The sequence below is a fragment of the Euleptes europaea genome, chromosome 5 (assembly GCF_029931775.1).
Source record: "Euleptes europaea isolate rEulEur1 chromosome 5, rEulEur1.hap1, whole genome shotgun sequence".
Taxonomy (NCBI): domain Eukaryota; kingdom Metazoa; phylum Chordata; class Lepidosauria; order Squamata; family Sphaerodactylidae; genus Euleptes; species Euleptes europaea.
Genome location: NC_079316.1, coordinates 81805256 through 81818570, shown reverse-complemented (window position 1 = coordinate 81818570; position 13315 = coordinate 81805256).

The following is a 13315-nucleotide window of genomic DNA, read 5'->3' as shown; positions in this document are numbered from 1 at the left end:
AATGTCGTTTTCATCTGTCCTAACGTGAATGGCATCCTGGCCATTTTTTTCTTTGGCTCTAGACCATGATTTTATTGGGGTCAGGATGTGCAAATTGGGAAACCATTGAAATGCAGCTGAACACCCTAATGTTATTGTAAGACTCCCATCTCTTAGAGGCATTTACTTTAAACTCTTTGGGGGAAAGGTAAGCCATGTAAAGAAGCTAAAACATTGCCTCTGAATAAGAGGGTTTCCCCCCCTCAAGTCCAGTTGCATGCAAAACTGCAAACAAAATTGAACTTTTTGTTCATATGGATTTCTTGCACATGCAGTTCTGCACGTAGATCTAACATTTAATTATATATCTTTGGGATAAAACCAGCCTAAAACTGTAATTAGATTCCATGTACTGCAGAGATATTTCTGGAGATAATCATGCGTTAGCAGAAGAGGCAATTCATGCAAAGCCTTTCCTCAAGCGCAGGGTTTTGAAATGCAAACTGGGGAAGGGGGCATGCTATTTTCTGCCATGTGAATATACTGTACATACAAATGTTTGCACATATATTTTGATGCAGCCTAAAGACTCCACTCTGAACTTCAAAATCCAAAGAGGGGGAAGAATCACAGATATAGCATCTGCAATGAAAGCTCAGTATTAAGATATGATTTATTGATTCTCCAATTTTCAAATAACCTAATGACACCCATCCCAAGCATTTATGCTAGCATATCTTTCTACAACACTGCTGGTGTTTCTAAAAGGTATATCATACTTTATAGTCCCCCTATGTGTTTTCATCTGGGCTTTTTGCTGTGTAAGAAAATAGTTCGCACAAAGCCTGTTTTCATCCGAAATTGGTGGGCTTCACTGTCCGTCTGTGTGTGTCCTCTACATTAGGGTCAGATTTAAAAAATTATAAGCAACAGGAACCCCCTCCTTCACAATAATATAATACAATGCACCTCTATTGAAAATAATCTGTCATAAATGCTTTTTTTAATGGAGATGACTGCTGTGCTTTTCCCATGTCTTCATGCACTTGACTTTCTTTCAGACCTAGACTGAGTTGTAGTGAGTAACTTTGCTATGGGTGCTCATGGTGGAGCTCTTAATATGGCTCATTAGCCATGAGCATAGACCGTTCTTGAATGACAAAGGAATTCAGCTACCAGTAGCAGACTGTGTATGTGAGTGACAACCTTAAATCCAATTCACGGTTGGAGAAACGTGAAGAGATCTGAGCAGAGTAAAATCTGAAGCAAAACAATTTTGTATATTCAATAGAGGAAAGGGCTATCCATGGCTACTAGTCAAATTAAAAAAACCTTTATTGGCATAACAAGTCGTTCAAAGCGTTCCAGAATTAGTCAAATGATAAAGCATCAATATCAAAATCTATATCAATAAACATGGATGAAGTAGGATATGCCGGAATTCAGTGAATATAAGGTATATATAGAAAACGAGTATCTAAAATAACAGAAATAATAGCTATTATACTTTTTGTTTGATTTTTATCTTTAAAGCTTGCTTCAAAAACATGGCTATTATTTCTGTAGTTTCTGGGTTGTGCCCATTCAGTAGGAATCTAAACAAAGAGTGAGGGGAAGAATTCCCGTCCTGAATTAATGGCATTAAAAATTTAGTGCGTAGATCCGCTAGCATTACACACTCCAATAAAATGTGATGTATGGAGTCTATCTGATTCAAGCCACAGCCACAAATTCTCCTTTCCAACAGGGTACCGCTAAATCTCCCAAATAGAACCACCGATGGGAAGGCGTTTAATCTAGCTAGCATAAAAGCCCTGCGGAGGGAGGGATCACTTAGAAAATAGAAATAACCCTGAAGCAATCCAAAATAGGCAGAAAGACCCAATTTGGATGAAGAACAAGATAAAGGAGTTGTAGGCAGAATTGTTTGTCTTTCATGGTCTTTGCTTAATAACTCGGAAAATTATTTGGCTGTCCAACATCAATAAATTGTCTATAATCCCAAGGTTTTCTGTTTGTGTGAAATAAGCGTGAACGACTCTGTATCTGCAGCTTCTTTTAATAAAAAAGGAATAAGGCTACTAGTCAAAATGAATACCAGAATCCATTCAGGCAGTCACCTACTCCAACCACGGCCCCCACTCTCGGTTCAGCCCAGACCAGGCTCAACCTGGACCACAAAAGGGTAGCTGGCAACGAGATCATGAGCGAGGCAACAGGGGAGGAGAAGGGAAAGAGCCCCAAGCCAGAACCTCACAACAGCCTCCTGACTACCCTAGGTCTCGCAAGCCCACTCCAAGTGCCCCCCCCTTTGCCTGCGAAGGAGTACCGTAAGCAGGAGCACCAGCACCAGCGCCGGTCTTCTGTTTATGAGCCCTCCTCCTCTGCTGGCAAGGATCCCTTCAAAACCACTCTGTGGTATAAATTAAAAGATAAAGGGGCGAATATGGACGAATTCCATATGGAGCCCTCTGCGGTCTTGCTCCAGGCACTGGCAGAAATGTAAAGGGGACACTCTTCAGGTCCCACCTCAGGCTTTGCAGTGAGCAAGATCCAGCCACCGGAGCTGCAGACAGCCCCCACCCTTAGCATCCAAACAAAACCATAGGGATGCCCGGGGTCCGCGGATTCTCCCTTAGGGATCGTGGCCAAACTTGCACCCGACCCATGGGGGAGACCCACTGTTCAGGCGGAGATTGGGACTCCCAGGATGGCACAATCAGCCACCCTTTTAGTTGACACAGGGGCAGCACTCAATGTGTTACACCCCAAGCTGGCTCAAAATGGCCAGCCCACTTCCACCACAGTTCGCCTCTCAGGCTTTGCTGGAGGAAGCCACAGGGCTAAAGAATGGATAGATATCCCCCTACAAATAGGATCCATCCAATCCACCCTCCAAGCATGTGAGAACAAGGGAGAGGACGATGGGATCCTAGGGGTCACCATCGACCTTGCTAATGGACTCCTGTGGCATATCCCAGGAGGACCTAATTTTGTTAACGCGATCCACTGCTGTGCCGCCTTAAAAGCCCCCTTGCCTTTGGCCCCACTTGTGGAAGACCCCTGGGTTCAGGAGTTTCCAGAGGTCTGGGTCAAGGATAAGGCAGAGTGTGGCTTGGTGCCTGTGTACTCATAGAAGGAAAGGACCCCCCTCCCCAACGCCAGTACAAATACCCTGCAGATGCAGAGGAAGGAATAGGCAAAACTATTCTTAAAATGGAATGTCATCCTCCCGATGCAGTCTATCTGCAATGCCCCATTGTAGCCAGTCCTTAAAGCAGACGGAGTCATGTGGAGAATGACGGTCGATTTCTGTGCCCTCAACGCAGTCACACACACCCAGTAGCCCCCATGGTTGCAAAATACAATGAAATTCTGGCGGCCATTGCAGCAGGATCAAAGTTATATTCTGTGATTGACTTAGCCAATGCATTTCATAGTATTGAGCTCAACCCCTCGTGCTGGTACAAATTTGCATTTACCTTCAGGGGACAACAGTACGCTTTTAAAAGAACCCCCCAAGGTTTCCACTCCTCCCCTAGCATCTGCCACGCACATGTGGTCCAGATGCAGGACCTTCTGCAACCAGACTCCCGATCCCATGTTCTTAGTTATGTGGATGACATTCTGATCCACTCAGAATCAGAGGAAAAAACTAGGGAAGTCACCAAGGAAGTTCTCAGACTTATCGGGGAAACAGGCTTCAAGGCAAGCCGCAAGAAAGCGCAGCTGGTTAAAACCAGTGTTAAATATCTAGGGCTAGCACTAGGACCCGACGGAAGGACGACAGAGGCGCAGCGGGTAGAAGTCATTTCCAAACTCCCCGTTCCCACTCATGTCCCTTCCCTCCGGGCACTGCTAGGCACCTTTAATTTCTCGCGAGACTTCATTGAGTCATTCTCCAATAAGGCTAGACCCTTGCATGCCCTAGTCAAGAAAAACGTCCCCTGGAAATGGGAAGCTGAGCCCAGGAAGCCTTCACTGCCCTTAAAACCAGCCTCGTGCAAGCTTCCGCACTGGTGCACCCTGACCCTTCCAAACCCTTCCACATTCAGCTGGCCACGTCAGACCACAGCCTAGGGGCTACTCTGACCCAGGAACATGCGGGTGCCCACCGGGTGGTGGCTTACGCCTCCCGGAATCTGAACCCTGTAGAGCTAAGGTTCAGTCCCTGCGAGAAAATGTGCCTTGCATTAGTGTGGAGCTTGACACACCGGGAATTTATTATAGGAGGCTCCCAAGTGGTGGTCCATACCACACACACACACCTCAAATATATTCTGTCTGGAAAAATCCAAGGCGGGCAAGTTTCCAACGCGAGAATCACCCAATGGACATTAGCCCTTGTAAATAAAGGAGTCGAGTTTAAGCATGCGCCCAGCAATCCCCCTCTCCCTATGGACTCATTGTCACAGGAGAGCAACACGAATGCCCCCTCCCCGAAGTAGACAGCGATCCCTGGCCAGCAAAGGAAGGGGTCCCCTTAGCAGAAGCTGAAGCACTTGGATGGGATGAGAAATTACCAATCATCCTCATGGTCATTAAGGGCACCACGGCTATCCACGTTTACACCCACCACATGGTCATGACAGGCAGGAAAATGCAACTTCCTGAAGCATTTTGGTTAAACACTCAGCTCCCCACAGACATGTGTGTGTGTGTGTGTAAAGTGCCGTCAAGTCGCAGCCGACTTATGGCGACCCCTTATGGGGTTTTCAAGGCAAGAGACTAACAGAGGTGGTTTGCCAGTGCCTTCCTCTGTATAGCAACCCTGGACTTCCTTGGTGGTCTCCCATCCAAATACTAACCAGGGCTGATCCTGCTTAGCTTCTGAGATCTGACGAGATCAGGCTAGCCTGGGCCATCCAGGTCAGGGCATCCCCACAGACATGGAGCCCATAATTATCAACGATGAATGGGTTAAAGATCTAGTAGAATATGTATCGGAAGTACATTGGCAAGTAGCACATCAGCTGGGAATAGCTCAGCAACACATGGATAAAAAGCTAGGCTGGGTCAGAAACCCAGTGCAATGGGAAGAGGGACAGCTAGTGCTCTACAGGAAATTTTCACAAAACGAGCACTCCTTGTCAGCCAAATGGCAAGGACCCGTTCCTATAACAAAAAGAATTAGCCCCGCAGTGTACCAAGTAGCAATCCCAAGGAAAAAGGGGGACACCTGGTACAAATACTTCCATTGCTCACAACTAAAACAATGGAAGGGCAAGCCGCCCGAGGGGAGCAACCTACAGAAACAACCCCTTGCGCAAACCCCTTGCTTGCCACCAATCTCAGAGATATCCATCAGACAGATCTCGATCAGACCTGTCTCGGATCAACCATTGATCCCACTGGAGGACACATTCATGCAGCTAAAAATGTCCCTTCTCCAGCCTGAAAAGTTATTGTTTAATAATCCAATTCGCTTTAATGCTTTCCCTGTACCCACAGTCACAGGAAAAGCAGGTGGGGAGGAGAGAAAGAGAGAAAATTCATACACTGCTAGGACAAAAAACCCCACACACATTTTTTCTTTTTATTCGTTGCTTATGTATTCTTAGTTAAAATTCCACAATAATCCTGAACCCGTCCCTCCTCTGTGTTACAGGGACCCAGGAAACCCCCAGAATGGGATAGATTGTACGAATCATGGCCATGTTCCTGTTCATCTTGGCCTCCCCGAAGTTAGGTGAAACTCAGTTCACTAACAATACAATAGTGGGACAAGCCCATTGGAGATGCAAAACACTCAACCAGGAAAGAATGCTCTGTAATGTCATTAGGCACGATAATGACAAAGGACCAGTGCGTCCCATGCACGCTCACCTGTTCAGAAATTGTGACGAGCAATGGATCAAACCCCCAGAGCTAGTGCTTCTCTGTAAAGGAGTCAAAACAAAACTACAATCTCTGTTCTGCTACTCACACTCAGATCCAATAAGCCCGTTGGCACCCATAATGTGCCAGTGGAGCCAGAGAAAGCAACTTAAAATGAACGCCATGAGACCAGCGACCACCTCTGTCCCGATCCCCACTTCTTCTCCTATTACGGAAGATTGGGCTAGATTTGGCGCAGTTTCTATGGTGTTGGCCGCAGTATGGAAAGCAGAGGACCCCCTAAAAATTGTGATCTTGATAGGCACCTGAACACAAATAGATACATTGATAACCCTGACCACCCCAACAGGAGAAGTTATCTCGCGCCAAGTGGGAAATTGGTCTCAAACCCCTTGGACTGCTAGCAGTGAGGACCTGGCAAAATAGGGACCTCCGGACTGGCTTATAAGGTCCGCGGACCCCAAATGTCCCAATCAAGCCCACTCAATCAGGTTTCACCACCTGGGAGTGATAGAAGTAAATATCGCACACACTGCATGTCAATATCATATAGAAATATCCGCCGAGGACTATCTCAATTTAAAATTTGATCCTCTGACCTCCAACCCGCAGACACTCATGGCAAATTATCCAAAGGTCGCTGGCTCACACGTCATCAAAACAGATATAAAAGAGAAGGTGCTAATCCAGCCCCAGGTGTCTTTGAAAGAGATCCATGTCAAACTCTCGGGTCTCAACACCATGCAACGGCTGCCCCAATGCATGCCCTTTTTGAAACCAGGTCAGAAAGGCTGGGAAGCTTGGCTCAAGCTATGGGCTGACACTTCCCATTCCACTAACCGGAAGAAAAGGGATTTGTCTGATTGGATTGCCCCCGTCTCCAGAGGCATGGCTCTGTTGGATTCGACAAATATAGAAGTCCTGGCTAACAAATTTGCATATGCTACAACCATGACAGCAGACCTGGGAAAGCCCATTACCAACTCCTTGCAAGTAATATCGGGAGTACAGCACTCCATAAATTCAATCTTGGTTAATTGGGAAAGTCAGATTGAAAGAGATTTTGCTCTCCTCCTAAAAGGAACCCAATCTCTTCAGACAAATTTATCAATAGCCATAGCCTGTAGCCAATCTCACAGTTTAAACACAGCCATGGCCATGGGAATAATCCACCAGGCAACCGATGGACACCTTCCCCTGGAAATCAAGCATCTCATTTCTTTGTGCAGTGTTGGTCAGATATATATTAGTTACCTGTAATCATTAAGTGCCTTTGAATGCTTCACTCTTCGAGGTTTGATTTTAGTTCCGTATTCTAGCAATGTAGAATGGGCAGCATTTTTCATCACCGCTCCCACTGTGTAGAATGTATTAATGTGTAAGATTGTGCCTGCTGTATCGGAATGCCGCTACTGCAAATGTGTTAAATAGTCTTGTAAATTCAACCTTACACACCCCTTTAGGACGAACTAGGTTCCGTGCGCCGCCACTTTAATCTGGCCCTGGTTTTAGTTTAGCAAAGTGGTTCCTGCTCCAATTAATTTGTGCAATCTGGGTCCTGAATCTCCAATCAAGATCTCCTCACCCAACATGTGTGCATATGTGTTGCCATTTCAACAGGAAGTTTCAACGGCGACAAGGGGGGAATTGTAAGCAAATGGGTTGCCAATCTCCCAGACTGGTCATGGCAACCCCAACAGATGCATGACACCACCTTTCCAGACATGAACCACCACTGAAAGGGCTCCTATCCCGTCCCGCGAAACAGGCAGCCAAGGAACCACGGCCAGGTCAACCCCTCCTGTGAACCAGAGGGAATCCATTTTCCTGTGCGCCCATTTCAGCAGAAGCCATCTCGCAGGGAATTGTCAAACATGTAATCGTCACCAATCCCCCCCTCTCCCCGCATCATCTGTATGATTGAAGGCCCATCGAAAACATCGAGATAGCAGTAATGGAGGATCACTCCCCCGGCTATGCAAAGCGACCTGCCCCAGACCCAGCTATACGCGTCTTTGTTCCAGCTCGTTAATCCCGTCTATGAACGACTGCCGGTCCTCCCGGAATTGCGCAAATCAGTAGGAGTAGAATAGTTTGTCTCAATTGCCCTTTTGCCCCACCCCGACAGCCGACCATTAGTATTATTGTCACCTTTTGTTTTACAACGGGAACCACGAAGGGGTAATCTCATTACTCCGCCCCCAGGAAAAGATATAACTGGGGTCTCCATAGTCCATACCTTACCTTAGGTCTTCCCCTTGCATACTTGCAGTCACTCTGTTGGTTTGGGTTTTGCACATCCTGACCTCGCTCCCCTCCCACCTCGCTGGTCGAGTCCTGGGAACCCCTCTTCTTCTCCCCACTTTCTCAGTATCTTAGCCCATGGAACCCCAGATGTCTCCGCTTCTGGACCAGGTGCAGTATTACCCGTCTTCAGAGGGCCGGCCGCATTGACAAACATCTCTATACTACTCTCTTTAATTCCTAGGTTCTGTGTGTGGTTGTGTACATGTTATTTGAGTGTCTGTGTACATACGAGTAATAAGTAAATCTTTAAAACTAAAACCATTGACTCCGCTTATTCTTTGAATCACGGTTTGGACTCCCGTAGACAGGGCCGGATTTAGGTTTGATGAGGCCCTAAGCTATTGAAGGTAATGGGGCCCTTTATATGTCCAGCTGTCCTTTGTCAACAACAATATTTATGCAGGCTAGTAGGCGGGGCCCATTACTTACATCATAGGAGCCTACACAACACAAAACACTGTTGCTGTATGTAGGTTTTATTTGTTTTTTATCTTATATTCTGGAAATGTACATCCAGGTGTTTTTTCCTTTAATTTTTTTTTTGGGGGGGGGCCAAGAGAGTGGGGCCCTAAGCTATAGCTTGTTTAGCTTATACGTAAATCCGGCACTGCCCGTAGGCACAGGTTAGATCCTGCAGGTTATGTCCAGTGCCGGTTACTGAATGCTAATTCCCCCATATAATAATTATTTACCGAGCATTTTGGCTAACATCATGATGCATACCTATTCTCTCCAGTATCAGAGGAGCATGCCTATTAGGTGCTGTGGAACACAGGCAGGATAATGCTGCTGCTGCCGTCTTGTTTGTGGGCTTCCTAGAGGCACCTGGTTGGCCACTGTGTGAACAGACTGATGGACCTGATGGACCTTGGTCTGATCCCGCAGGGCTTTTCTTGTGTTCTTATGTAATATCAGGTCAGAGAACTGAGTGGAAAATATAGCTGCACACCTTTTTCTCTGAAGTTACACATTGAGGTTTTGCTCTGGTTTGGCACCTAAACCACAGCGGCTTGTTTGGAGCATCCATATGACGTCATTCCTTAATCATCCACTTTCCAGGTTTTCCCCTGCTTTGCTCCAATCTGGTTTGATAATGGTCTGCTTGGAATCATCATTGTCATTTGCATACCACATGGGCAGGAAGATGCACATTTTTAAGGGCCTGCCCACACCAATTCCATTTTTCTTGCTTCAGCCCTCCACAACTACCATTCCCCCTACATGCTACTTTTTTTTTTTAGTTTCAAGTAGAAGATGACTTATGGTGACCCCATAGGGTTTTAAAGGCAAGAGACATTCAGAGGTAGTTTGGCATTGCTCGCCTCTGAGTAGCAACCCTGGACTTCCTTGTTGGTCTCCCATCCAGATACTGACCAGGGCCAACCCTTCTTAGCGTCTGAGATCTGATGACAGCGTGCTAGCTTAGGGTTTCCAGGTCAGGGCCCCTGCACAACTAGAGGGCATTTTTCAGGCTTTTACAAAAAAAAAAAAAAATCATTGATTGCAATAGCATTACAATCATCTATTCCCACCACCTGCTAGTTCCTTTGAATTCTCGGGTGTTTTTTTTTAAAGTTAAGTGAATGCAATGAAAAGGGCTGGAGACCTTTTAAAATGAAAGCTGGGAATTCAGAGGAACTAATAGATAGGGTTGCCAGGTGCCCGCTGGTGGCGGGCAAACCCCCGACAATTGACCCCTTTTCCTGCTGACCACCTGAGGGTTGGTGGGCAAATGTGCAAGCGCATACCGTGCGCATCACTTCCAGTTTAGAACCAGAAGTTTCAGTTTGCGAGGGACCTTATACCTTTTAGTTTGAGTGGTAAAGGCCCTTTGCGAAGCGGCACTTCTGGTTCTAAACATGCGCTTTCCGACAACAGCCTCCCACCAGAGGAGAGGATGGACCTGGCAACCCTACTAATAGATTAAGATCATTATAATGTCATTGCGCTATAATGATCTAGCATTTTAAAAAATTAAGTCCAAAAAAGCCCTCCAGTGGCACAGTGGAAGGAAAAATGCAAAGGGAATGGCTGCCACAGAGGGAAGTGCGAATCTCTGGTGCGAATCTCTTGTGCAGACACTTTGTTGCCGGTATGAATGCCTCACATTTGCAGTGGCGACAACAAGGGAACAGAGAATCCTCACCATGTAGATTCAAGCTCCACCTGAGTTTGGGGGACCACTATTAGAAAACAGACTTCCATCTTGGTCTGTTGCGTTAGGCTTTCATAAGCCATGAAAGGGTTTGAATTGAGAGTAGCCCAGAAGGTATATCTGGTAATTGATATTTACGGATGCTGAAATATTAATGCATTTATTCAAACTGCTTTGTAACAATTTCCTGCAGGGGACAAAAATGCCATTTGGCGCTTTCTTCAAGCTGCTTTCTTGAAAAAAGCAAATGAGAATACTGGAAACATCACTGATAAGCAGTGTTGGACCAAAGGCAAGTCAATAAAAGCCAGGGGATTTTTATTTCATTTTGAAACATAGCACTAAAACCTCTCTGTTAAAATAGAACAGGCACCATCTGGCCCGGGCTGGCTTATATGAAGCACACACGCTCCTTCTGGGTCAGAGAAGATTTGCTAGAGCAGCTGAGGCAGAAGATACAAACGCACAATATCAGCTCCTGTCCTCCAACATCAGTTTGAGATGTATGGTATCTCTCTGTCAACTGCAGTGGGAAAGAATGCCAAAAAACCAAAATGGTCCAGTGGACAAACAAGTGGATGAACCCAAAAGATTCCTTAAAATATCAATGAATTTTCACAGAAAAGGTTATGCAAGAACACATAGCTTGAGTATGAAAACTACAGCTGCCTCAGCCAAATCCCTGCAACAAGCGCCCCTGTCATGGGGAATGGAAGAAGGGATATGGCCAGGCAGTCACTGTTTGGGCTTTGTTTTGGATATCGGGCTTGTACTGGATGAGAATGGAGTATTTTGCAGAGAGGCACAGTGTCATCCATGCATGGCATGGCTCCCTTTGTCTGCACATGCACAGAGGTTGCTTGTGAACGGGTTGCATACAATGTTTTGGAAGGCAACAAAACAAAGCGAGTCTTCCTAGCAAGTTTTGGAAGGCTACATGGAAGTCATGATCAGTGCCTCTGGTCACAAACCTGAAAAAAAAATAAAAACAAAGGATCACAGGGTAAAAAAAAAATCCAAAATCACAATATACTATAATTAAAAATGCACTAAGAATTATTTACTCCACAGAAGATTATAAACAAGTAACAAACAGACGTTAAAACATCTACAAGAATTACAAAATGTGGCCCAAAAATAAATAGCAAACAATTAAAAATATTGACAACAGTAAGAAAATATATACATCAATAGGAAACTATTTACAATAGTGGGAACAGGAATCTGGATGTGATCCCATTTTGACAATCTTCATCAGCTGGAGATTGGTTCTTAATATACTGTAATAATACATTACAACCAACTAAATTACTTATATCACAACAGAATAGAACAAAACACCTTAAATTTTCTCTCCCCATAAAACCTCGCCTGGATGAAAATCTTAAGAAGTAATGTCCTTAAGAAATTTAAATCAGCTTACGTCTAATTTGAAAGGCATTAAGATGAAAAAAAGTTTAATAGAGATGAAAAAGACTATGTACAATCTAGGGTTCATAACTGGATCTCAATAGGATCTCTGAGAAAGAAAAAATATCTTGGTCAGATTCTTCACAAATTATTTCAGATCTGCTACCACATCAGAGGATGAAAACAGTTATAATAGACCTTTTTTGGGGTAGAAACACTAAAAGAAGGGCCAAGGAACATTTTTCCTCTTGCTGCCATCTGTAAACAGGCACGGAGAGGATTTAGCAGTCAATTTATCTTCTAAAATTTTGTCACCTATGGAACATCGTCTTTTGAACCTGGGTTTAAATTTTGCACCTACACCTAATTATAATCCCTATCAGACTTGTATAGATTTATTTCAATTTATTAGACAATTAAAACGGTGGGATTTTTTGGTAATCCTGAAGTAGATATACTGGATAAATTTCATCCAGAATCTTTCATTCCTTTTTTTTTCCTCCATGGAATTAATTTTTTTGAATTGTTATCCCTCCCTTCTTCCCCTAAATTTTTTTAACATAAGTTTATTTCATAAATGTGAAAAAACAAAATATAACATAAAAACCCATCACCCCCTCCAACCCCCTTTATATACCCCCAGTGCATGACTTCCGTTAGAGAATTACCCAAATCCAAATTTTACATTACTTCCCCTATTACAGTACTCAAATATTATAACCTTTTCACAACAGTTCTGAAATCCACCTTCACATATTTAGCTAAATACACAAATGCCAAGTTCCATTTCTTCCCAAATTCTTCCATATCCTTTTCCTGTGGTCCATTTGTTAGTTTAGCCATCTGTATATACTCTATTAATTTTTCTTTCCAATCTCTCTTTGACATTTTTTTATCTGCCTTCCAGGATTTTGCAATAATCTTTCATCCCTGTATTTAATAATCCATCTATACAAGTCTTTGAACAGTAAATTATGCTCACTTTAGTTAAGCTTGAGGTTTCTCCTAAACATGCTTGGTACAATTTGTCTAAAGAGTAATGTATAATTATCAAGAATTTAGCACAAGATTATTCTATTGTGATTAAGGAAGATGATAAATGTGGGGCCATAGTGTTATTAGATAAGGAGGATTACTGTATGGAGATTCACCATCAATTACAAGATGACACATTATACCCTATTGCAAAGGATCCTACCAATCATATTTACAATTGATTAGTGCAACAGTAGGTGAGGCCTGTGTGTTGGGTTGTATTGATGATGCCACTTCTAAATTCCTGGTTAATCAATATCCCTGGGTTCTGGCATTAAATATATCTCCCAAAAAACACCAGCCAGGATTTTCTCAACCTAACCCTAACCCTATAGGCCATTTATGTGTGGCTGTTTTCTCATGGTCACCCCACCGACTACTTCGGGGTTTTGCTTTGATTAAATTTGCATTTCCCAACTGTCAGAGGCCACCTGCACATTTTCCCCACATTTTCTGGATGCTGGCTAAACACGAATCCAGAAAATGCGCACAAGCAAAACAGAAGGATTTTTTTTGTTATTTATATGTTAGTACTTATAAGTTAGTACATACCTTGCCCTGACCTGGATGGCCCAGGCTAGCCTGATCTCG